The 23,684-nt window shown below is 37.7% G+C and overlaps 1 protein-coding gene and 1 pseudogene across 6 annotated transcripts in view; one reads left to right on the top strand and one right to left on the bottom strand.

Moving 5' to 3' along the window:
- Window positions 1-23,684, top strand: part of VTI1A (vesicle transport through interaction with t-SNAREs 1A) — a 361,387-nt gene that overhangs the window by 50,680 nt on the left and 287,023 nt on the right. The gene's annotated exons all lie outside the window — the stretch shown is intronic.
- LOC139439142 (exportin-6 pseudogene) overlaps window positions 8,110-23,684 on the bottom strand; it is a 32,108-nt pseudogene continuing 16,533 nt past the window's right edge.

The following is a 23,684-nucleotide window of genomic DNA, read 5'->3' as shown; positions in this document are numbered from 1 at the left end:
TTATTTTGTCCGGGTCCCCATAATCACTTGCCATTTCAATACTCTTGTTGGCCCAACTGTTACAGACATCTGAGTGTGCTGAGCTCAGGTTATCTTTGAACTCTATCATGCCTTGCAAGGCTCCTATGATAGCCCTTTCCCTTCTACATACCCTTTTCCCTGCATCCTTTGCCTAGAAATGTCAAAATATCCTAGTTTATGGTATCCTGCATTATGTTGTAAGCCTTAATAATTTTACATATGTTATTTCTTTGTCCTGGAATGTTTCTCCCCTTCCTTTTTCCTGCTTGGTAAACTACTTATCAGTTAAGCCCAGGTCAAGCATCTTTTCCTTTGTAAAACCTTTCTTGACTTGATCAAACCAGGTTAGCTTCTCCCTTCCTTCCTCTGTATACCAATATAAACTTTCATTTTGTAGTACATTAACCTTATACTTACTGTAATTGTTTTAATGCCTGCCTCTGCTGTATTATCAAAAACTCACAGTCCAGGAACCATGTCTCATGTTTTATTAATAACACAATGAAACCCAATAAAATGTTATTAAATGAGAGGGGAAATTGATGCATAAATCAGTTTATTAATAGTTTTTCTTCTGAAAACTAGTGGTAATTTTAAATTTGTGTCTTTATAACACTTTCTGTTTTATTAACTCAAATATTTTTGACCCTTCCTAATTAACTATTTTATTATTTAGTTATTCATTTATTTATTTATTTAAAGAGGTACTGGAAAAATGAGCCTGGGACCTTGTACATGGGAAGCAGGTGCTCAACCACTGAGCTACATCCACTCCCCATATGGTTAACTATTTTAATCAATTTAAATCTTTTTTTCCTCCCTCAAGGCAATTCCTAGGTTAGGATCCTTAAAAGATATTTTTTAAAAAGAGAGAAAGAAAAAAAGAAATAAGAAGTGAAGTATCACATGAAAATTATTTCCCCTTTTGGTCAGTATTCTGACATACTTTGATTGGTAAGAGTGTTATATCAATAGTAAAATGGAAAGTAAAAACTATTTTTGTAAGTTGTTTTTTTTTTTTCCTGGAAATCTAAAACTTTTACACCAACATTCTCATATTTACTTTTCTTTTTCTTTTTTATAATTATCTTTTTTAAAAAAGATAAATAAATCACACAAAATTTACATTAAAAAATACAACAGGTTCCCATATACCCCACTCCCCACAGCCCCCACTCCACCCACATCAACAACTTCTTTCGTAAGTGTGGTACATTCATTGCATTTGATGAATACATTTTGGAGCATTGCTACACAGTATGGATTATGGTTTATGTTGTAGTTTATACTCTCCCCCAGTCTATTCAGTGGGTTATGGCAGGATATATAATGTCCTGCATCTGTCCCTGCAGTATCATTCAGAACAACTCCAAGTCCCAAAAATGCCCCCATATCACACCTCTTTTTCCTTCTCCCTGCCTTCAGCAACTCTCATGGCCACTGTCTCTACATCAATGATATAATTTCTTCCATTGCTAGAGTCACAATAATTTTATAGTAGAATACCAGTAAGTCCACTCTAATCCATATTTTATTCCTCCATCCTAAGGACCCTGGGATGATGACCACTCCACTCTAAATTGAGAGGGGGCTTAGGTCCCACATGGCTGATGAATGGGATTCTCCTGCTTGCAGTTGTAGGCTCTCTCAGTTGGTTGATCATCTCACCTCCTTGTTAGCGGACCTGGGTAAGTCCAACAAACTAGAGAGTAAGTTTTACAACTCTGTTGAGGCTCAGAGCCCAGCTGGCACATGGACAACCCAGAGATTTAAGTTTCCTGGGCATACACCACCCCCAGCACCAACCACAGGTTCAATAAAAGTGACAGAAGAGGCATGTGTAGAGAAGTCACATCTGAGTCCAACTCCATCACACTCGAGCACAAATTCCAATGTAGGACCCACTGGCAATACAGTGAACTCCAGAGCCATCTGTCATGACCATAGGACCTGGATGTCTCCATAGCCCTCAGCAGAACTACTACTTGGAGTTTTATCTACTTTGTCTGTCTCTGAGATCCTGCTGAGATGTGCATAAGCACAACCCCTCTGATGACCTCCTGACTCAATTTGAAGTCTCTTAGCCATCAAAACTCATTTGTCTTTACCATTTCCCCCTTTTATTCAAGGTCTTTTTCTAGCTGCATCATCAGCTGGTTCTTGGTAGTAATCCCTCGGCACCAGGGAGGCTTATCCCTGGGAGTCATGTCCCCTGCCAGGGGGAAGGTAATGCATTTATATTACTGTCTAAGCTGAGTTTGGCTTAGAGAGTGGCCACATTTGAGCAACATGGAAGCTCTCAGGAGGTAATTTTTAGGCACCCTGCAGCTCTAGGCCTAGTTGAAATTTCAAGCACACAGTCTCATAAGCAGAGTCATCAGTATCAAGTGTCCATCATTGGACCATCCTTCTTCACTGGACTTTGCCCTTGCACTTGAGGGATTGTTGCTCTTCCATTGAGGAATGCGACAGAGCTCCCCAGGATGGGAACTCAGCACTCCCTCAGTTGCCATGTGAAACTCTATTCACTATATCGATACCCAACAAACATCTAAACAGATCTGTATATCCTATATGCATGCCCTGGAGAACTCCTTCCCACCCATGCATCCCCCATCAATGACACCCCACACCAGTGTTCCTTCCTTGCCATTGTTGAACACCCTCTGTGATCCAAAACTTCTTTAAAAATGAAACCTAATATATTTCCAAATTCAATTAATAAGAAAATTAAATAGTAATGATAGGTTTAAAGATAAGAAATAAAATACATAATTTCAAAAGACTAAAATATGTAAAAAATAAATTGGGGTATTAAAAAAAATGAAAAATATCATAACATTTTTTTAATGTTTGCCTTTTATCACTGTAATGGGTGTTGCCCTGTATGTACAGTAGCAAGGCAATCTCTTCCATTTCTTCCTCAGTGTCTACTGTTACATCGAATAGTAAAATAATTTTTCTGTTTGAGATTATTGGCATCTTTTTTTCCCTAAAATAATACACTAAATGAAAATGTAGGTTTTTCTTAAAAGGAATAATACATGTGTTTAGAGTAGGGTTCAGCACATTTTGTATGTATGAGCCTTGAAAGTAGATATTTACTTCAATTTCTATGATCTTATATCCTGAATGCTATCTAACAAACATACTGTGACAACCTAGTCTTGAAGTTAAGTAGCAAAGTATATACCTGTCCATGTACCCTGGAATTCTTACTTTTTTAATATATTTTTTTAACTTGTCCTAGATAAATGAGAGATTCTTATTTGTAGTTTTATCTGTGACCTGCCACTGAACAAGCCATAAAGGAATGGAATTGAATGGCTAACCATTACATGTGGCATCCTAGAAGGATACTTGCACATGATCAACAGCATGACTGTTGATCACTGTCACCAGATTGTGCTTTCTTAATTATTGTTCCAAAAGTGAGGCTGAATCTGTATTCCTTTTTCTTCATTTTCTCCCCACCTGTTGCTTGTGACCCCATGACATGATCTTGTCTTCATGAATGTTGTCTCTCGACAATGGAATCAAATGTCCATAGCTTGCTCAGAATGGGGGGATCTTGACCTTTTCAAGAAAGGGTAAACTCCGATCTCATAGAACTACATGTGCTTTCTTAAATATTTTTTTAAAAAGATAGTTTATAATTGAATCTACTTCTTTTGTTTCTCTTAGTGTAGCCAAGTTGATTTCTTTTTCATCATTCTATTTCTGTGTATGGTATCCTGCAAACAACTTATCCCCATTTTATTACATCTTGGTTCCTAAGTAGCAAACAAAAAAAGAGTTTTAATGGATGTTCTGAATGTGCTTTTTATTTAAATTACCTAGACTTTCTCTCATTCCTGAAAGAAAGCAAACTCATTTTTTTACTATTGTTATTCTTAAGAAGATAAAGGATTCCTATTTCATAAGGTACAAATTTTGTAATTAATTAAATCTGAAAATAAAATTTGATTTTGAGCAAATATTTTCTTCAATAAATTTCTTAAGTTTTCTTCCTCTAACAGATGCTGTTTTCGGGGGGAGGATTTTAAGAGAACAACTATTATATTATTGTTTAACTCATGTGGGGTATATCCTTTATATATAATCTTTTAAAACTTAAATTTCTCAGTTTTGAAAGTTTTGTTGTTTGTTGTTATCCCTGTGAAATAATGCATTTCTGCTGTTACCCTCGGGCCTTTATTCACAGTTCCTTATTTTACCAATCATATAAGTCTGAGGTCATGGATCTGCATAAATTGGGAATGGAAAAGATTCATTGGATTGTTTTTCCTCCTTACAGAAACCAAGGTATGATTGCTCCCAGGCACACTGTTCAGTATTCTGCCCAATCCACTTCACACAAGGAATTGAACTTGGAGATTCCTTCTTTTTCCCTTGGGAAACTGCTTCATGGTCCAAAAGATCTCACTGTTTCAGAATTTTTCTTAATCTCCTTCCTAAAGTTTCCCTGTTATTTAAACTGTACTATAAAATATTCACAGGCAGGTACTGAAAAGTTGTTCTAAAATGCATCTTGAAGTTCCTTGTTTTGGATTTGAAAACCTTGTACCTAACCAATGCTGGAGATGGTGGTGCTGGTAGTGATGATTATTGTCTAGTTAAGTTAAGGTGATTACAAAGGTGTCCAGGGAAAGTTCTGTTCTCCATCCCAGTTCCCCATTCTACCATCCCCTCCTGAGTCAAGACACAGTAACACTATTATTCATGTCTTATGTATCTTTCCAAATTTTCTTCATGTGTATACAAGCAGATACAAAGGTGCATATTTTCTTCTCCCTCTCCTTTAAATAACAGCAACATAATATACAAAAGACAACATATACTGTAGATGCTTTTCTACACCTTGCTTGTTTGACTTTTGGTTGATCTTAGAGAGTTTTCTTATCAACTTTACTGATCTCATATGGATGGGCTGTTTCTATTGCACATAGTACTGCAATGAATAACTTTGAACTATGTCATTTTTTATGTGAACAAAGATATCAAGAAGTGAAATTACTTTTTCAAAGAGTATATGCACTTGCAATATTGATAATTCTTTCACAGTTGTCCTCCATGGGGCTATAGCAATTTATGCTTTCCAGCAGTGCTTGGGAGTATTGGTTTTACCAGAGCTTCACTTACATAGTACAGTATCAAACTTAAGGATGTTGAGCAGTCAAGTAAGAGTAAAGGAGTAGCTCGCTGTAGTTTTCATTAAATTTTCTCTTGTGAAAGAGGTGGGATATATTGTCAGGAACCATTCATATCCTATGCCAGTTTTTTTGGATTTATTTGTTTGTTTGTTTGTGAAGGAGGGGGCAAGGACTCAGGGAAGTTATTATTTTTCTCTCTATTCACTTCTAAGTGTTCTTTATATATTTTAAAGATTAGCTCTTGTTCAAGATAGGATTTTCGATTTGATAGCAACACTGCAAGTATAACTTTTTCCTTTCTTTGTATGTATCATATCAGGAGGTACTTGGTGTCAATTTGTCCAGTTACTGATGAGGTTAACTTTGATTACTTGGTTAAGGAGGTGCCTACTAGGTTCCTTCACTATACTTTTTAAAATTATTTTTTATTTCTTTGACTCCCCCCACCCCAAATCTGGATCATGTGCTTGTTCAATGGGCTCCCAGAGTTCCCTTCAGGTGTGCCCTCTAAGAGCTCTAGTGCCTGTCTCTTCACCTGATTATTAGCCAGGGAGGAGGCTCGTGCCTGGCTGGTCCACAGTTGTTTCCTAGTGCAGAAGGTTCTCAAAATGTATTTGTTGAATGAATAAACAAAACTCATGTGTAGATACCCCGTGCTACAGATCATTGTCGAAGTGTATATTAAAAAAATAACTCCCTTGGGGTTACCCTGTGTGGAGATTAGGTGGATCAATACTCTCTTTTTTTAAACCAATATAGCTTTATTTGGAGAGAATTATAATCTAATTATTTCCCCCTTTTGTAATTATTGAGTATTTTGTGGGGTAATACTTGGAGAGTACACAAATATCCTCTCTCTTATTTTACTTTTGCTCACCAGTTTTAAAATCCATTGATGATTCTTGTTGAAAGCAGTCATTACCATGATGGTTGCCAAATTATTTTTTTTTAATTTCTTCATTTATTATTTGTCATTCCACTGTAAAGAAGAGCTTTTCTTTCTCCCTTATTATTTATTTATTTGTTTATTGTATTAGTATCACTCATGTGATTACTCTTTTACTCTATGGGTTATAAATTAATATTCTTTATTCATTCTCTTTAATTACGTCACATTTAGTCTGCAAGAGTTCCTTTAAGCTGGTTCTTCTGTCCATTTGACATGCCCCCATCATATTTTGAGCACTTCTTTACTTTCTGAAACAACCTGATGTTCTAGATTTATTTTGAATATTCCCTTATCTAGCCCAGAAATCAGTTATTTCTCTAGGGGCCATGGCTCCTTTTATTGGTGAAAAGTATTTAGAAACTAGCATTTCTATGCCACTTAAATATTAGAATTAGCTTGTACTTTTTACAAAATAAAAAGAAACCCTGCTAGAATTTTGATTGGCATTATGATGGATCTGTTTCCATCATATCTATAGATCAATTTGGAGAAAAATACAGCTTAACGAAATTGTGTCTTCTGTTTTATGAACTTGGTTTATCTCTCCATTTAGTCCTTTTACACTTAATTAATGCACTTATTGATAGGTTTATTTTTAAGTCCAGCATTTTAATATTTTTTCCTTTTGGTTCATTGGTGCTTATTTCTTGCCTTTTTATGATAAGTCACATAAATTTTTAATATTCTATTTTAGCTCCTTTATTAACTCTTTAATCATACCTCTTTGTGTTACTTTTAGTGGTTACTGAGAGATTATACTGTATGTTTGAGTTATTGCTGTCTACTTTCAAACAATATTATACTAATTTGTGAATGTTATGAGACCATACACGGTAGTACTCCATTTACTTTTCTCCCACCCTTTGTACTCTTTTTTTTTTTTAATAATAAAGACTGATTTAAGCATGAACTCATTTTTTTTTTTAAAGATTTATTTATTTATTTAATCCCCCCTGCCTCCCCCGGTTGTCTGTTCTCTGTGTCTATTTGCTGCGTCTTGTTTCTTTGTCCACTTCTGTTGTTGTCAGCGGCACGGGAAGTGTGGGCGGCGCCATTCCTGGGCAGGCTGCACTTTCTTTCGCGCTGGGTGGCTCTCCTTACGGGGTGCACTCCTTGCGCTTGGAGCTCCCCTACGCGGGGGACACCCCTGCGTGGCACGGCACTCCTTGCACACATCAGCACTGCGCATGGGCCAGCTCCACACGGTTCAAGGAGGCCCAGGGTTTGAACCGCGGACCTCCCATGTGGTAGACGGACGCCCTAACCACTGGGCCAAGTCCGTTTCCCCCTTTGTACTCTTCTTTTCTTATATTTTATTTCTACATATGCTATAAACCCCATGATATATATTTAAGTAAAAAGTATTTTATATTTACGTTTTTAAAATAGAACAACATAAGCATTTTATTTTTTCATTGTTTCTTAATATCACAGTGGAATGATGAAAAAAACCAGAACAACAAAATCATGAGTCTTTGCAATTCTCTGACAAAGAACAGAGACTTCAAGGCAATTGGGAAGAGTAGGGGTGTGGAGAAGAGGCTTGATAGAAATGCCAACCTAGTTTCAACGTTGTGTCTCTCCTTGGCCAGCTGGGCCGGGGAGGGGTGGGAAAGTGGAAAGGTGCTAAGATACCACTGCCAAAAGCTGTTCTTGATGTTTCTGCCTCATGACTGTGGCACACATGATCTGCACAGGCCACCTCCCAGGGCTGCCCGACACCTCCCTCCCTGATACCTGGCCACCTGACCCTCTACCTGCTTCAAACGCCCAAGGCACTTAAGTCAGTGCTAAGATCCTCCCTGAAGTCAGTTCTCCTGGGTGGGTGGCCAACGAGGAGAACGGGCAGGTAATGGTCTTTGGGGGTGAGAATCCAAGGAGTGGTTGAGACTTGTCTGGGAGATGGCTGTGATGGAGGGTGGAGGCAGTGCAGTAGCAGCAGCAGAGGTGCATGTCTCTCAGGTGGCAAGCAGGCCACAAAGGCGATCAGGGCCAAGCCCAGAGCTTCACAGTGCCAGGAGGCAGGCTGTCATTGCAGAGATAGTAACACAGGCCATTGGCCAGCCTGTGTGTGTTCTTGGTGAGTGAGGGCAAGTTCCAATCCATCTTGAAATTCCACACCAGCACATTTTCCTGGTTCGCATCCACACCATCACAGCTGGTCAAGAACTCTGGGAAGAAGGCTGCGAAGAAGCCATCGAAGTTGACTGAGACCATGCCATATTGTAAATGGTGATGTTTATTTCCTCTTGCACAAGGTGGTGGGACATGAACCAGGACCTGGAACAGGACATTCACAAAGTGAGACAGCAGGGTGGTCCAGAAGATCTTCATGTGGTACAGCTTCTGCTAGGCATTGAGAGTCTCCAAGGAGAACAGATCTTGCTTAAATAAGTGGATGTTAGGCTGGAGAAAGGACTGTCCAAAAGCTTGCATAATGGCACCAAATTGGGGTTCATTCCTCATCTGCTCCTCAACAGTCCCTTTCTTGACACAAGACCAGGACAGTGGACTTAAGAAATACCTCCAGTTGCGATGGAGCATCCAAAAAAGGAGCTCAAACAGCTCATCCTTCACATTAGGAGAGAGGCACTCTGTGGTCATGCGGTACGCCTGATCCATGCACAGGGTGATGATGCTGGGGAGGAAGGGCTTGAACACCTGGCCAGACTCCTGGACCACCACCTGCAGGATCTTCAGGAACTTCTCTTCCACCCTCCAGCCAGTGGAGGATGCTCTCAGCTAACTGTTCTCTGGTAAACATATTGAGGAAAGTCTGTATGATCTGTTCTGTGAAAGGCATGCCCATCTGTACTCTAAGCCTCAAAATAGAATGAAGAAGTTAGGCATCTCATCAGTCACATCTGGTTGATGGATAAGAGCTGGGAAGAAGGGCAGGGAGACTTGAATGGACTCCTGCAGTGACTTCTGGGACCTGGTGTATTCCCAAGAGATATTATCCATAATATCTTTGAAGACACTTTGTGTCTGGTAGATTATCACTTTGTTACCATCCAGGGGCCCCCTTCTCTGTGGAGCAATGGCATTAGCTTTCAGCTACACTACTCCCGGGAGAGGGTAGAGATGAGGTTGGGATGCTTAGTAGAGTGTACAGACCACTGCTGCTCATTCTTGGGAAGGTTTGGCTACAGATGCAGCAGGATATTAGAGAGGGCTAGCATACCAACACCTGAGCCTTATTGTCAAGCCATTAGCATCATTGATCCTGTTGAACACTTTCTGTACTTCAAGGATGCTGATTAGAAAGACTGGCCACACAGTAGTGGCTAGTGAGATTGGTAAGTGGAATGTAGACAACAGCAACTTGTCTTGGATCTTGGTGCTGAGAGGTGTGATTGCATCCATGGTGGTAGAGATCAGCAAAACCAACTGCTGATGAACGTCACTGCAATAGTGTGCTAAGCAGTGAGAGTAAGCCTGGATAGCAGCCAGGGTCTGAGCTTGCATGTCAGTGAGGTCAGATTTCAATATGGATGGCACAGTGGTTTCAATGATGTACAGTTTTATCTGAGAGCCATACAGAGTTATTTTGACCAACTTTTTCGTGTCTATGAGGGGATTGCTAAAGCATGCAAGTAAACACATCCCCAGTAAAGTACTCGACTAACTTGCCCACAGCCTGCAGTAAGGAGCTCAAGTCTCTCAGAGAACAGTGCAGTCCCCGGCAATTGTTCTCTGCTGTGACATTCAACCTGTGTCCTGACTCTGAAGTCTTCTTGGAGTTCTCTTTTCTTTCATGCAAATCTCAATTTCCATCTGGTATCATTTCCCTTCAAACTAAATAACTCATTTTAGCATTTCTAGTAGGGCAGTTCTGCTAAAGATGAATTCTCTTAGCTTTTATCTGTCTGGAAAAATGAGGTGTTTATTATTATCCTTATTTTTGAATGATATTTTCAGTGGATATTGACTTTTAGGTTGACAACCGCCTTTCAGCACTTTAAGGTGTAATTTCATTGTCTTCTGGTAAGAAGTCAGCCATTGTTAATAGCATTGTTAATAGCAGTGGTCTTTCTTTTCCTCCAGATGCTTTTAAGATTTACTTTTTATCTTTGTTTATCAGCAGTTTGATTAGGATGTACCAAGATGGGTTTTTTTATTCTGTTTTGTTTTGTTGTATTTATCTTTCTTGTGGTTTATTGTCTTCTTGGTCCTGTGGGATAATCTCTTTCATCAGTTTTATGACATTTTCAACCATTATCTATTTAAATATTTCTTCTGTCCCATGTACTTTCTTCTCCTTCTTTGACTCCAGTTACAAATGTGTTAGATCATTGATATTATTTTGTAAGTATTGGTTGCTCTTCTTTTCCACTCTTTTGTGCCTTTGTGTTTCAGTTTGGATGCTTTCTGTGGACCTCCCTTTAAGTTTACTGATCCTTTCCTTTGCTGTTTCGAGTCTGTTCTTAAGTTCATTTAATGGATTTTTTGTTTTGCTATATTTTTCATTACGCTCATTTCCATTTGGTTCATTTTTATAGTCTGTATTTCTCAACTGAAATTTCCTATCTCTTATATCTTTTCCACCATATCCTTTAGCATTTTTATTGTATTATTTTAAAGTCCCCATGTGATAGTTCCAATATCTGGATTCTTCTCCGAGTGTGTTTCATTGACTATGGGTCAGTTTCTTGCTTTTTCATGTGTCTTGTAATTTTTTATCAGACATTAGATATTTTATATAAAAAGGCATAATTGGGAAGAATGGGAGATTTGGGGTGTGGGGTATATGGGAACCTCTTATATTTTTTAATGTAACATTTTTTGTGATCTATGTATCTTTTTAAAAAAGACAATTAAAAGAAAAAAAGGCATAGTTCACTTTTCTTTTTTACGCTCCTAGAATAGAGTGGCTAAGTCAATCTGATAATAAATTGGATTGTGTGTGGGCTCTATTTAAACTACAGTTTGATTCAAATGTTTTGAAGTTGGGATTAGGATTTTCCCTTCAGCAGGTTTTGAGTTCTGAGTACTAATGAGTTTCCAGAGATCTCTTCTTGTGTTTCAACTGAGCCACCAGCTTTCTGATTTGTGGGAGACCTCCCTGCTTTACAGTCCCACTGCTAACTTTCCATATCTTGGGAGATTTCTTCCTGACCTACTGATTAGGCCCAGCCTTAGTAGCCTTACCTGCTTTGAAGATTCAGAATGCCTCAGAACATTATTTCTAAAGCTCTCCTGCTCCCTCTTCTTCAACCTTTGGTAACTGAAATGCTAGAACACCTTGGACTGGTTTGCCTCAGCTCTCTTGCCCCACTCTTAATCCATAATAGCCAAGATCTCAGAGTACCTGGTTTGGATTTTTCTTAGTTCTTCTATCCACTAACCTACCTTCAGAGGGCCAGCTGCCTTAGAATTAGGGGAGGTCTTGTGTACTCTAAAGAGGCATCTCTTTCAGCTCTCCTGCCTTGCCCCCGGCATTCAGTGATAACCCATGGGAAGGTGTTGGTTGGTACAGCCTGTATCTCATTCTATGCCTCAGGCCCTTAAAATTTTGTAATTTCAGCCCTGGTGCAGCTCTTAAAAGTTTGTTACAACTTTGGCTGGTTTCTTCTTAACTGCATTTGTGGATGATTCCTCTGCTCCCACCACTCTGCCAGGGATGAGAACAGTTATAGGTCTCCTTCCTTTTATGAATGGCTAAAGATTTTCTGGAATGCACTTCATTTAGGTGTCTTAATGTTGTCAGTGCTCGAAGAGTTTTAAAACCTATGACTTTGTAGCTTCACCAGCTTGTTTTGTTTAAGATGAAAGCAATGGACTGTTGTGATTTTCTACATCCTTTGAGATTTCGAACTCCTGTGTTATTCCCTGTGTTATTCTTTATGTACCCTTGCTTCCTCTGCTTCTTGAACAAATTGTGTCTAGAAGGGGTGGGGGGACTTCTGCCAGCAACCTGATTACACCTGTTCCCACCACAATTGTTGCAAACAAAGCATATAGGTTTTATGCATCAGGGTGAGTTCTTCACCTTCAGGAAGTATATTTTAGCTGGTGCTTTTTGAACTCACCTATTGCTGAGTGTCCTTATCATCCTTCATGTTTTTTATTTTTTTTATTTTTTTACCTTCTACCACGTGACTTCAGCATAATCTATCTGCTTTTGGATACCTCTACACATATTTTGGGGTCTATGAATAATATCTGTTTTCTAGTTTTGTAAGAACAGAGTCTAAGTGTGTATTTTGCTCCTTTGTTTTTTCTACTCCCAGAGGAGAGAGGGAAATATGAAGAATTAAAGGAAACCTGTTAACTTACGAAGCAGTGTTCATATTGCAAGTCCCATTTAATCACTGCAACAAGGCATGCATTTTTATTTTCCTTTTGCAGATATGTAAACTGAGACTCAGAAAAGTTAGACACCTTTTCCACAGTTTCAAAGGTAATAAATAACAAAACTGGGATTTGAATCCTAGTTAGTTACACTCATACTATTAAACCGTGTGTTGTTGATAATGAAGCTCATTATTTTTGAACCTCAAAGCACAAATAAAAATTAATGTGCAGGTATCATGAGAAATGTATTTTGAACAGAAATAAGAAAGAACAGAAAAAGGAGGGACCTCCGTAAGTTTATACATAAGGAATAAGATTGAGTGTACTTTGGTTCATGTTAAACTCTGAGGGAATCTACTAATATCCATTTCTGGTTTTAATTGAGGCTGCCGTATCAAAAGATTATTCATAGGAAATTCTAGGGTATGCCCATAGCTACTTAAAGGTTTCGAGAATTAGATGAAGAAAGATCTCAGGATCATTTCCCCTGTATGGGAAGTTGTGTAGTTGCTTAGTGTCTTCTAGTCTGAAGGGCTGTTATGCCACGTATGGTCAGCAGCTATTATTGGTCTCTACTGTATGTGAACCTGTACTGCCATGGATTTAAGTTTAACCTGAGGAAGTAATTCCTGAGAGTAACGCATGACTGAACATAAACTTCATTTGTGAAAGTTAAGGGATGTTTCCTGAGGTCTTATAAGATACACTCGGTGTAAGATGATGTAAGGGAGCACAGCACACTAGAGGACCTCTCAAGGTCCCTTCTAGCCCTGAGGTTCTATTATTATTGCATATTTATAGAGCACCAAAATTGACTGTGTTCTTTCAGAGAATGGAATTATATTCAGTCCCTGTCTAGTGCTATCACAGTCAAAATTAGACAGATAAGCAATACCTTGGTTGCCAAATCAAGTCAAAGTTTAGTGGGCACATGTCTAACTATCTGAGAGTATGTATTCTCTTCAAGAACGTTTGAAAATGAGTAAAGGGCATGGTAAAAGATCTTTGGTTACTACTAAAACAGTGAGATTTATATTGGTTCTTCTTAGCATTTTTGTTAGGGAAAAAATCATTTATTATAGGCTATTAGGTGATCTAATTTAGAATTACCATCCCCCAAATTTTTAATTTACAATGAAGGTGAAAATGAATTAAACTTTGTTGCCAAACTGTCTTTGAATGGTACATAACATTCTGTTATTTTGAACTGATAACTTTGAACTTCTCTGACCCTGGATGATTTGGAGTCTACTAATTGCCCAACTACAAAATAAAATTATATTGATAATTTAAAACTCTGCAATTGAAACTGTGCTGGGGGAAGTGAATGTGGCTGAAGCAGCTGAGTACCTGTTTCTCTCATGGTTTGATTCCTGGTGCCTCCTAAAAACAAACAAAAAAGCAGACAACAAGCAAACAAACCAAAAACCCCAGCGACTCAGGGGAGCTGATGTGGCTCAGTGGTTGAGTGCCGGCTTCCCACATACAAGGTCCAGGGTTCAATCCCCAGCCTGGTAGCCACCCTCCCTCCCCACAAAAAAGAAAGAAACTCTGCAAGTATATTATAAAACAAGGGGAAAATCACCATACATAGTGAAAATTAACACTTTAAGTAGTCTAAATTTGAGAGGAGTAATGGTATATTTGTGTTTAACATTTTTTTTTTTAAGATTTATATTCATTTATTTCTCTCCCCTTCCCCCTGCTGTCTGCTCTTTGTGTCCATTTGCTGTGTGTTCTGTTTTTGCTTGCCCTCTTGGTGGCATTGGGAAACTGCATGTCTTTTTTGTTGTGTCATCTTGCTGCATCAGCTCTCCATGTGTGGCAGCCCCTGCATGGCACAGCACTCCTTGCGTGGCAGCTCTTCACGTGGGCCAGCTCACTGGACCCTCCTATATGGTAGGTGGCTATCTGCTCTACCAGTTGAGCCATATCCGCTTCCCTAACGTTAACTATAACTATCTAAGCAAGGACCCATTTGACATTTACCTAACTAATTTTATACCTTAGTAAGGTGTTGGAAATGAGCTCAGCAAGAACTTCTACCTCCACTTTTTATGAATCTTTTCACTCTTTTTAATTATTTAACTTTTTATTTGGGAAAATGTCCAATTTTCAGAAAAGTTTGAAGACTAGAATGAAGAACATCTGTCTATATACACACACATACACAGACTCACACACACCATACATATATACTCTTTACTTAGAGTTACCTATTGTTAATATCGTGGTCCATTTGCTTTTTTGTGTACACTTTATCAATCTTTCTCTCTCTACATATATGCATATATACTTATGTACATATATACATACATATTTCTGAATCATTCAAGGATAAATTGCATATATCATGTTTTTCTTTTCATGTTTTTAAAGTAATGCAATTTTATAAGTTTCTTCAAAGTAAAAATAATTTTTCTCAGCACCGTTATTTACCAAACTATAGCAGTAACTTGGCAGCAGTATATTTCACTTTGCTTTTTTCTTATTTATTTTAACAGCTTGTCTGTGAAGCTCTTTTCATGCCTATGGAGTAAATTATTTTTTTTTAGACTGTCCTTTAATAAAGTCTCAAGTCTTTTAACATAAGCATCTCTTGCTACAACCTATACTATTTTAGCCTTGCCACATGACATAATATAGCATTTTGCAGTGATAAATTCTTGATACATCATTTCCACTAAACAGAGCTCAGTTTCAAAATATAAATGTATGCATCTGAGTAATTGAACTAATTAGATTTCTGCTTAATAAAATCACATGGGTTCAATTGAAGTTTTTGAAATTTATTTTCTGTTGATATCACAGGGCTGAATTTGCATTTTTGCTTATTTCCCTTACAGCATTTATGATTCCACAAGTACAATTCTGGATTTCACTGAAGAAGTGGTCACACAACATCTAGAATGAAGATGTGGTATAGAGAATAGGAAATGAGAGGCAACTCAAACAAAAACAATAGTGGAGGGGATTAAACTATTCCAGATACTGGTGGGCAAATACAAGTTGTGAAAATTGTATTACCATATTTTCATATTTAATTCTTCAACATCTTTAGTATCTCAGATTAACACCAACTTTGAACAGATAAACTCTGAGTATTTTTCAAAATATTAATAGTCTGTGACATGGGATAGATCAGGAGTAGCTATAGTGAAGTTAATTTTGTAACTAAAGTTTTCTTTTGTTCTCTGTGGATCTTGAATTTTGTGGAACTAGAATCAATTTAGGCTCAATGAGAGTAATAGGCTTACTACTCAAATTGATCGTTTTATAGATAGAGGCACTGCTTGCATTCCTAGAAGGGCCATAGACCAGAGAACAAATTTGAAAAGCAATACAATGTAGCCTTCTCCATATAGCCACTGAATTTTTAAAATCAGTTTTATTGATATGTATTAATAAAGCATAAATTCATTCAAAGTGTTCAGTCGATGGTATTTGGTATAATCACACAGTTGTGCATTCATCAATCACTTCAATCATTTTTAGAGCATTTTCATTATTCTGATAATAATAATAATAAACAAAAAATTCATCATTTCTCAATCTCTCTATGCTTCCCCTGCCGTACTTAGCTGCTATTCTGTTTCCTTCTCTCTGGTATATTTGTATTTATATTTTGTAAAAACAGTCATATATGAAATATCATCTATATTCGTATTTTATATGAGGTTTCACTGTTATAACATCACATGTTATGATTTTTATCTTTCCTTCTAGTACTATACATGACCTCAGACTTACCCTTTCAATCACTATCATTCCCATATAATAGCTCTGCTAGTTACAAACACTATGATGTGCTTTCACCATGTCTATTCATTTCCTTTTTACCAATTCTGCACAGATTACCCCTCAGCTTTCCATTCTCCACCCTCATCCTATTTTCTGGTGACATATTCTAATTATTAACACCATGAGTTTACACAATATATTTAGTTCATATTAGTGCATTCATACAGTATTTGTCCTTTTGTGTCTGGCTTGCCTCACTCAACATAAATGTCTTCCAGGTTCATCCATGTAGTTATATGCTTCATGACTTCATTCATTCTTACCGCTGCATAATACTCCATTGTATGTATACACCACAATTTGTTTATCCAGTCTTTGGTTACCTGTGTTGTTTCCATCTTTTAGCAATGTGAATAATGCCTCTATGAACATCAGTGTGCAGATGTCTGTGTCACTGCCCTCAGTTCTTCTGTGTATATTCCTGATAATGGTATTGCCAGGTCACTTGGCAAGTCTATGATCAACTTCTTTAGGAACTGCCAAACAGCCCTCCACAGTGGCTGTACCATTCTACATTCCCACCCGACAGTGAATAAGTGTTCCTATCTCTCCACATCCCCTTCAACATTTACAGTTTTCCGACTTTTATAATAGCAGCCCATCTAATAGGTTTGAAATGATGCCTCATTGTAGTTTTAATTTGCATTTCCTTAATCGCTAGGGATGTTGAACATTTTTTCATGTGTTTCTTTGCTATTTGTATTTCCTCTTTGGACAGTTGTCTTTTCAAGTCTTTTGCCCATTTTTTTAATCAGGTAGTTTGTCTTTTTAGCGTTGAATTATGTGATCTCTTTGTATATCATAGATATTAAACCCTTATCGGATACGTGATTGTCAAATAATTTCTCCCATTGAGTCAGCTGTCTTTTCACCCTTTTGACAAAGTCCTTTGAGGTGCAAAATGTTTAAATTTCAGGAGGTCACATTTATCTATTTTTCTTTTGTTGCTTGTGCTTTGGGTGTGAGGTGTAAGAAACTACTGCCTACCACAAAATCTTGAAGTTATTTTCCTACATTTTCTTCCAGACATTTTATGGTTGTCGCTTTTATATTTAGGTCCTTGATCCATTTTGAGTTAGTTTTTGAGTAAGGTGTAAGATAGGGTCTTCTTTCTATCTTTTGGATATGGCTTTCCAGTTCTCCCAGCACCATTTGTTGAATAGACTGTTCTGGCCCAGCTGGAAGGGTTTGACAGCCTTGTCTAAAATCACTTGACCATAGATATGAGGTTCTATTTCTGAAATCTCAATTCGACCAATCTGTCTGCCTTTATGCTAGTACTATGCTGTTTTTACCACTGTAGCTTATTAATATGCTTTAAAGTCAGGAAGTGAGAGCCATCCAACTTCGTTCTTTTTTTTTTAAAGATGATTTTTAAAATTTATTGAAGTATATCACTCATACATAAACATACATAAACAATAAGTGTACAGTAAAGTTGTGAACTTACAAAACAAACATATATGACATCATACAGGTCTCTCATACTTTACCCTACCATCAATACCTTGCATTCTTGTGAAACATTTTAACTAATGATTAAAGAGCATCCTCAAAATATTACTACTAACCAAAGTATCTTACATTAGGTGTATTTTCCCCCAAGCCAGCCTATTATTATTAGTAGTAGTATTACTATATCATTTATACATGAACATACATAAACAATAAGTGTATAGTAAAAGTTATGAACTTACAAAGCAAACATGCATAACATCTTGATACAGGGGTCCCATACGTTAACCCACCACCAACACCTTGCATTGTGGTGAGACATTTGTTACAAATTATAAAAGAATATTGTCAAAGTCTTACTACTAAGTATAGTCCTTATCTTACATATGTTTCCCCCCAACCCCCCCTATTATTTTTAAAATATATTTTTATGACAGAAGTTGTAAACTTATAAAACAATCATGCACATGTCCAGAATTCCCATACAACATCCCTCTATCAATACACCATACCACAATAGAACATTTATTACAGATTATGAGATAATATTATCAGACTATTACCAGGTCCATAGTGTACATTTGGCATACTTTTTCCATACTCCCCCATTATCAAAATGGTATATCTTTGGCATAGATGCATGAATATTACATTATTATTGTTAACCACAGTCCATAGGTCACTCCAGGTGTATTTTTCCCATGTTTCTCCACATTCACACCACCCTGCAGTAGTGATGTGCATCTGCTGTAGCTCAAAAGGACACTCTTGCATCTGTACCATCAGCCACAATTCTCATCCATCTCTGGGTTTACTGTGTTAGTCAGTCCCTAGATTATCTCTAGCTTTCTTTCAATTGGCATTTACATACCTAGACTACCCTTTTCAGCCACATTCCCATTTATAAACCAGCTGTTACTCACTGTAATGTCTTATCATCAACTCTATACACTTCCACACTTTTACAGTAAAGTTAATTAAAACTTCTACATACATTAAACATCAGTAGTCCATCTCAGTCCTCCTCTTATCTCCTTTAGGAATCTACTACCTACCACCAGGTCTTAAAGTTGTTTTCTTACACTTTCTTCCTGAGGCTTTATGGTTCTTGATTTTATATTTAGTCATTTGTTCGATTTTGACATAATTTTTGTATAAGATGTGAGATACAGGTCTTACATCTTTTAGCCATGGATATCCAGTTCTCCCAGCACCACTTGTTAAATGGACTGTTCTTCCCGATCTGGGTGAGTTTGATAGGCTTGTCAAAAATCACTAGACCATAGATGTGAGGGTCTGTTTCTGAACCATCAATTCGGTTCCACTGATCTATATATCTGTCTTTATGCCAGTACCATGCTGTTTTTTTACCACTGCAGCTAGATAATAAATCCAGAGGTGAGAGTCCTCCAACTTTGCTTTTCCTTTTTAAGATGTTTCTGGCTATTCAGGACCCCTTACCCTTCCAAATAAATTTGATAATTGTGTTTTCCATTTATTTTTAAAATGCAGGTGGAATTCTTATCAGGATTGTATTGAATCTGTATATCAATTTGGGTGGCATTGACATCTTAATGATATTTACTCTTCCAATCCATGAGCATGGAATGTTCTTCAAATTATTTAGGTTTTTTAAAAATTTCTTTTAAAAATGTAGTTTTCTGAATACAAGTAATTTACATCATTGGTTAAGTTTATTCCTAAATATTTGATTATTTTAGTTGCTATTGTAGATGGGATTTTTTTTCCCCTGACTTCCTCCTTCAATTGCATATTATTAGTGTCTTTAAAGCCCATTTCATCTAATATAAGTATACCTACTCTGGCTTTTTGTTGTTGTTGTTACTGCATGTGTGGAATATCTTTTTCCAGCCTTTCACTTTCAATCTATTGGTATCCTTGGGTCACTTGCAGACAGGATGTAGGTGGCTCACATTTTCTTATCCATTCTGCCAGTGTCTTTTGAATGGGGAATTTAATCCACTATCATTCAATGTTTTTACTGTAAAGGCAGTTCTTATTTCACCAATTTTGAGTTTTATCTGTCATATTTTATTTTCACCAGCCTTTTGAGATGTTCGGTTACTTTTATTGGTAAAATATTAATTTCTAGACTCTCTTCCAAGTCTCTCCTGTCTTTTCTTTTCAGACTGTATTACACCCTTTAGTAACTCCTGTAAAGCCAGTCTCTTTATTACAAACTCTCTCAGTTTCTGTTTATCTGTGACTATTCTAAACTCATCCTCATTTTTGAAAGACAATCTTGCAGACATAAGATTCTTGGTTGGAAGTTTTTCTCTTGCAGTATCTGAAATATAACATACTACTGTCATCTTGCCTCCATGGTTTCTGATGAGAAATCGGCACTTAATCTTATTGGGTATCCCTTATATGTTATGCATTGCTTTTCTCTTGCTCCTCTCAGAATTCTCTCTTTGTCTTTGGCATTTGATGCTCTAATTAGTATGTATCTCAGAGTTGGTCTATTTGGATTTATTTGGATGGAAGTACATTGTGATTCTTGGACAATTATCTATGTCCTTCAGTGGGGTTGGGAAATTTTCCACCATTATTTCTTCAAATGTTCCGTCTGCCCCTTTTCCCTTCTCTTCTCCTTCTGGAACACCCATGACATGTATGTTTGCATGTCTCTTGCTGTCATTTAGTTCCCTTAGACCTTGTTCAACTTTTTCTATTCTTCATCAGTTCTATTATATGTTTGCTTTTGAAGGCCATTTCTTCAAGCTCACCAATCCTTTCTTCTGCCTCCTCAAATCTGCTATTATATAATTCCAATGTATTTTTAATTTCACTTATTGCACCTTTCATTCCCATAAGATGTGCTATTTTTCTATGTATGCTTTCAAATTCTTTGTGCTCATCCAGTGTCTTCTTGATATCCTTAATCTCTTTAATCATCTCATTGACTTGATTAAGGATATTTGTTTGAACATCTATGATTAGTTTTCTCAACTCCTTTATGTCATCTGGGGGCTTATCTTGTTCCTTTAACTGAGCCATATCTTCCTGCTTCTTGGTATGGAGTGTAATTTTTCATTGGTGTCTTGGCATCTGTCTTCCTAGATGCATTTTTTCTGGGTGCACTTTCTTTCTTTAGTTTAGGATTTTCCTGCCCTTTCTCCCTTCCTGGTATGTAATAGGAGCCAAGGATGTGGTTGGTGCTGTAAGCTGTGGAGGCTTAAGCTGCCGTCATTGCCCCAGGGACCAATGAAGCTTCTTCTAACTTTTTCCTTTGCCAGGGGTAGGAACAGAGTCACAGCTGTGTGTAATAATCCAAGTTGTGCAGGCCTAGACTGTGGTTGCCGAGAGAGACTGATGAAGCTTCATGCCCCTTCCTTTCCTACCTGGGTCAGGGATGTAGCTGCAGGTGTGGGCAGCAATCTATGCCATGCAGGTCCAAAATGACCAGTTTCCTGGTAGACTTCCAACTATTAAGTTTCTGCCAGCCAAATATACCTGCAGTTACCCTGAGAGGTTGGTGCAGGGCCCGCCAGCTTTCTCCCTGCTAGAGGTAAGGTTGAAGCCTAGGATAGGGCTACAGGCTGATCTGGGTGAAAGAAGCCAGTCCCTACCATCACTGTGATTTTCAGTTACCCCAGCTTTCCCTCATGTCAGGGATAGAGTCAAAATGGTGACTACAGGCCTCTTTCTGACTTGGACAGGCTCAAACTTTACCTGTTCTTAGGGTTATACTTTAGTCAGCCGAATTGACTAATCAGTAGCTGAAGTCAGTGGCCAACTGTCTCTTCCTCCCCTGTGTTTAGGAAATGGAGCTAATTCTGCCAGCCACAGAATAGCTCCTGAGTGTTACAGTAACATTAGGACCAGCTTCAACGGTATGGCCTGTATGTTCCCAGAGAGGCTAGTGCAGGTCTCCCAGCTTCCTCCCTACTGGCGGTGGGGCTGGGACTTAGGCTAGAGCTGCAATCTGAACTGGATGGTAATATGCCCATCCCTACCAGCACTGTGATCCTCAGTCCACCCTGCTTCTCTTTGTGCCAGGGGCAGAGTTAAAGTGGCAGCTACCAGCCTCTTTCTCACTTGGACTGGTTCAAATTTTAGCTGTTCTTAGGATTATACTTTAGTCTGCTGAATGTACTAATCAGTAGCTGAAGGTGGTGCCCAGCTGTCTCTTCCTCTCCCATTTGTGGGAAGTGGAGCTTTGAATTCCAGCTCCTGAGGTGGCTTGTGCCACCAGTGGAGGACAGGCACCATCATCCGTGGAGTGGAGCGCTCTTCTTACGAATCTTCTCTGCAGATAGGCAGTCTCCTCCTTCCATTGCTTCAAGGTTGGTGCATGATGTTCTTCTGGTCCCCTGGAGTCCCAAAACAGGTGCTTCAGCTAGCTCCAGAGAGCTCTGGGTGATTACTACCTGTTCTGTAGCAGGAACTGACTCTAGGAGCTCCTTACTCTGCCACCACCTTGCTGGTTGTCCCATTCTTTTTTAAGACATTTTTGGCTATTCTGGGCCCCCTACCCTTGCAAATAAATTTGATAATTGGCTTTTCCATTTCTTAAAAAAAAAGCTGTTGGGATTTTTATTGGGATTCCCTTGACTCTGTAAATCAGTTTGGGTAGGATTGACATCTTCATATTGAAATTTAGTCTTCCAGTTCATGAACATGGAATGTCCTTCCATTTATTTAAGTCATCTTTGTTACTTTTAGCAATGTTTTGTAGTTTTCTGAATACAGGTCCTTTATATCCTTGGTTAAGTTTATTCCTAAATAGATTTGTTTAGTTGCAATTATAAATGGAAATTTTTTCGAATTTCCCTCTCAGACTGCACATCAGTAGAGTATAGAAACACTATTGATTTTTAAATATTAATATTATATCCTACCACTTTGCTGAGCTAATCTATTCTAGTAGCTTTGTTGTTGATTTTTCAGGATTTTGTATATATAGCATCTTATCATCAGTGATTAGTGCAAGTTTTACTACTTCCTTTCCTATTTGGGTGTCTTTTATTTCTTTATCTAGCCTAATTGCTCTATCCTCAACTTCTGGCCCAATATTGAATAACAGTGGTCACAGTGGGCATCCTTGTCTTGTTCCTGAAAGCAGCAGGAAAGCTTTTGGTCTTTTTCCATTGAGTACTATGCTTGCTGTGGGTTTTTCATATATGCAGTTTAGATATTGAGAAAGCTTCCTTCTTTTCCTATCTTTTGGATTATTTTAATCAAGAAAGGATGCAATATTTTATCAATTGCCTTTTCTGCATCAACTGAGAGGATCATGTGATTTTTCTTCAATTTTTCAATGCAGTTTATTATACTAATTGATTTTCTTGTATTGAACCACCCTTGCACACCTAGGATAAAACCACTCGATCATCATGTATAATTATTTTAGTGTGCTTTTGGATATCGTTTGCAAATATTTTGTTGAGGATTTTTGCATCTGTAGTCATTAGAGATATTGGTCTGTGATTTTCTTTTTTCATATTATCTTCATCTAGTTTTGGTATTAGAATGTTGTTGGCTTCATAGAATAAGTTTGGCAGTGTTCATTTCTATTCAATTTTTTAGAAGAACTTGAGCAAGACTGCTATTAGATCATCTTTGAATGATTGGTAGAATTCACTTTTGAAGCCATCTGGTCCCAGGCTTTTCATCTTTGGGAGATTTTTGATGACTATTTCAATATCTTCATTCATGATTGGTTTTTTCGAGGTCTTCTATTTCTTCTGTGATCAGTATAGGTGGTTCATGTGTTTCTAGGAATTTGTCCATCATGTCTACATTGTCTAGTTTTTTGGCATACAGTTGGTCATGGTATCCTCTTATGATCTCTCTTATTTCTGTGGGGTCAGTGGTAATGTCCCCCCACTCATTTGATTTTATTAATTGCATCTTCCCTCTTTTTTTGTCAGTCTAGCTAAGTGTTTGTCAATTTTGTTGATCTTCTCAAAGAACCAACTCTTGGTTTTGTTGATTCTGGTTTTTATGTTATCAATTTTACTTATTTCTGCTCTGATCTTTAC

Source organism: Dasypus novemcinctus, chromosome 6 (assembly GCF_030445035.2).
Source record: "Dasypus novemcinctus isolate mDasNov1 chromosome 6, mDasNov1.1.hap2, whole genome shotgun sequence".
NCBI lineage: Eukaryota > Metazoa > Chordata > Mammalia > Cingulata > Dasypodidae > Dasypus > Dasypus novemcinctus.
The sequence above is the reverse complement of the archived record's forward strand: the minus strand, read 5'-3'. Positions and strand labels throughout refer to the sequence as shown.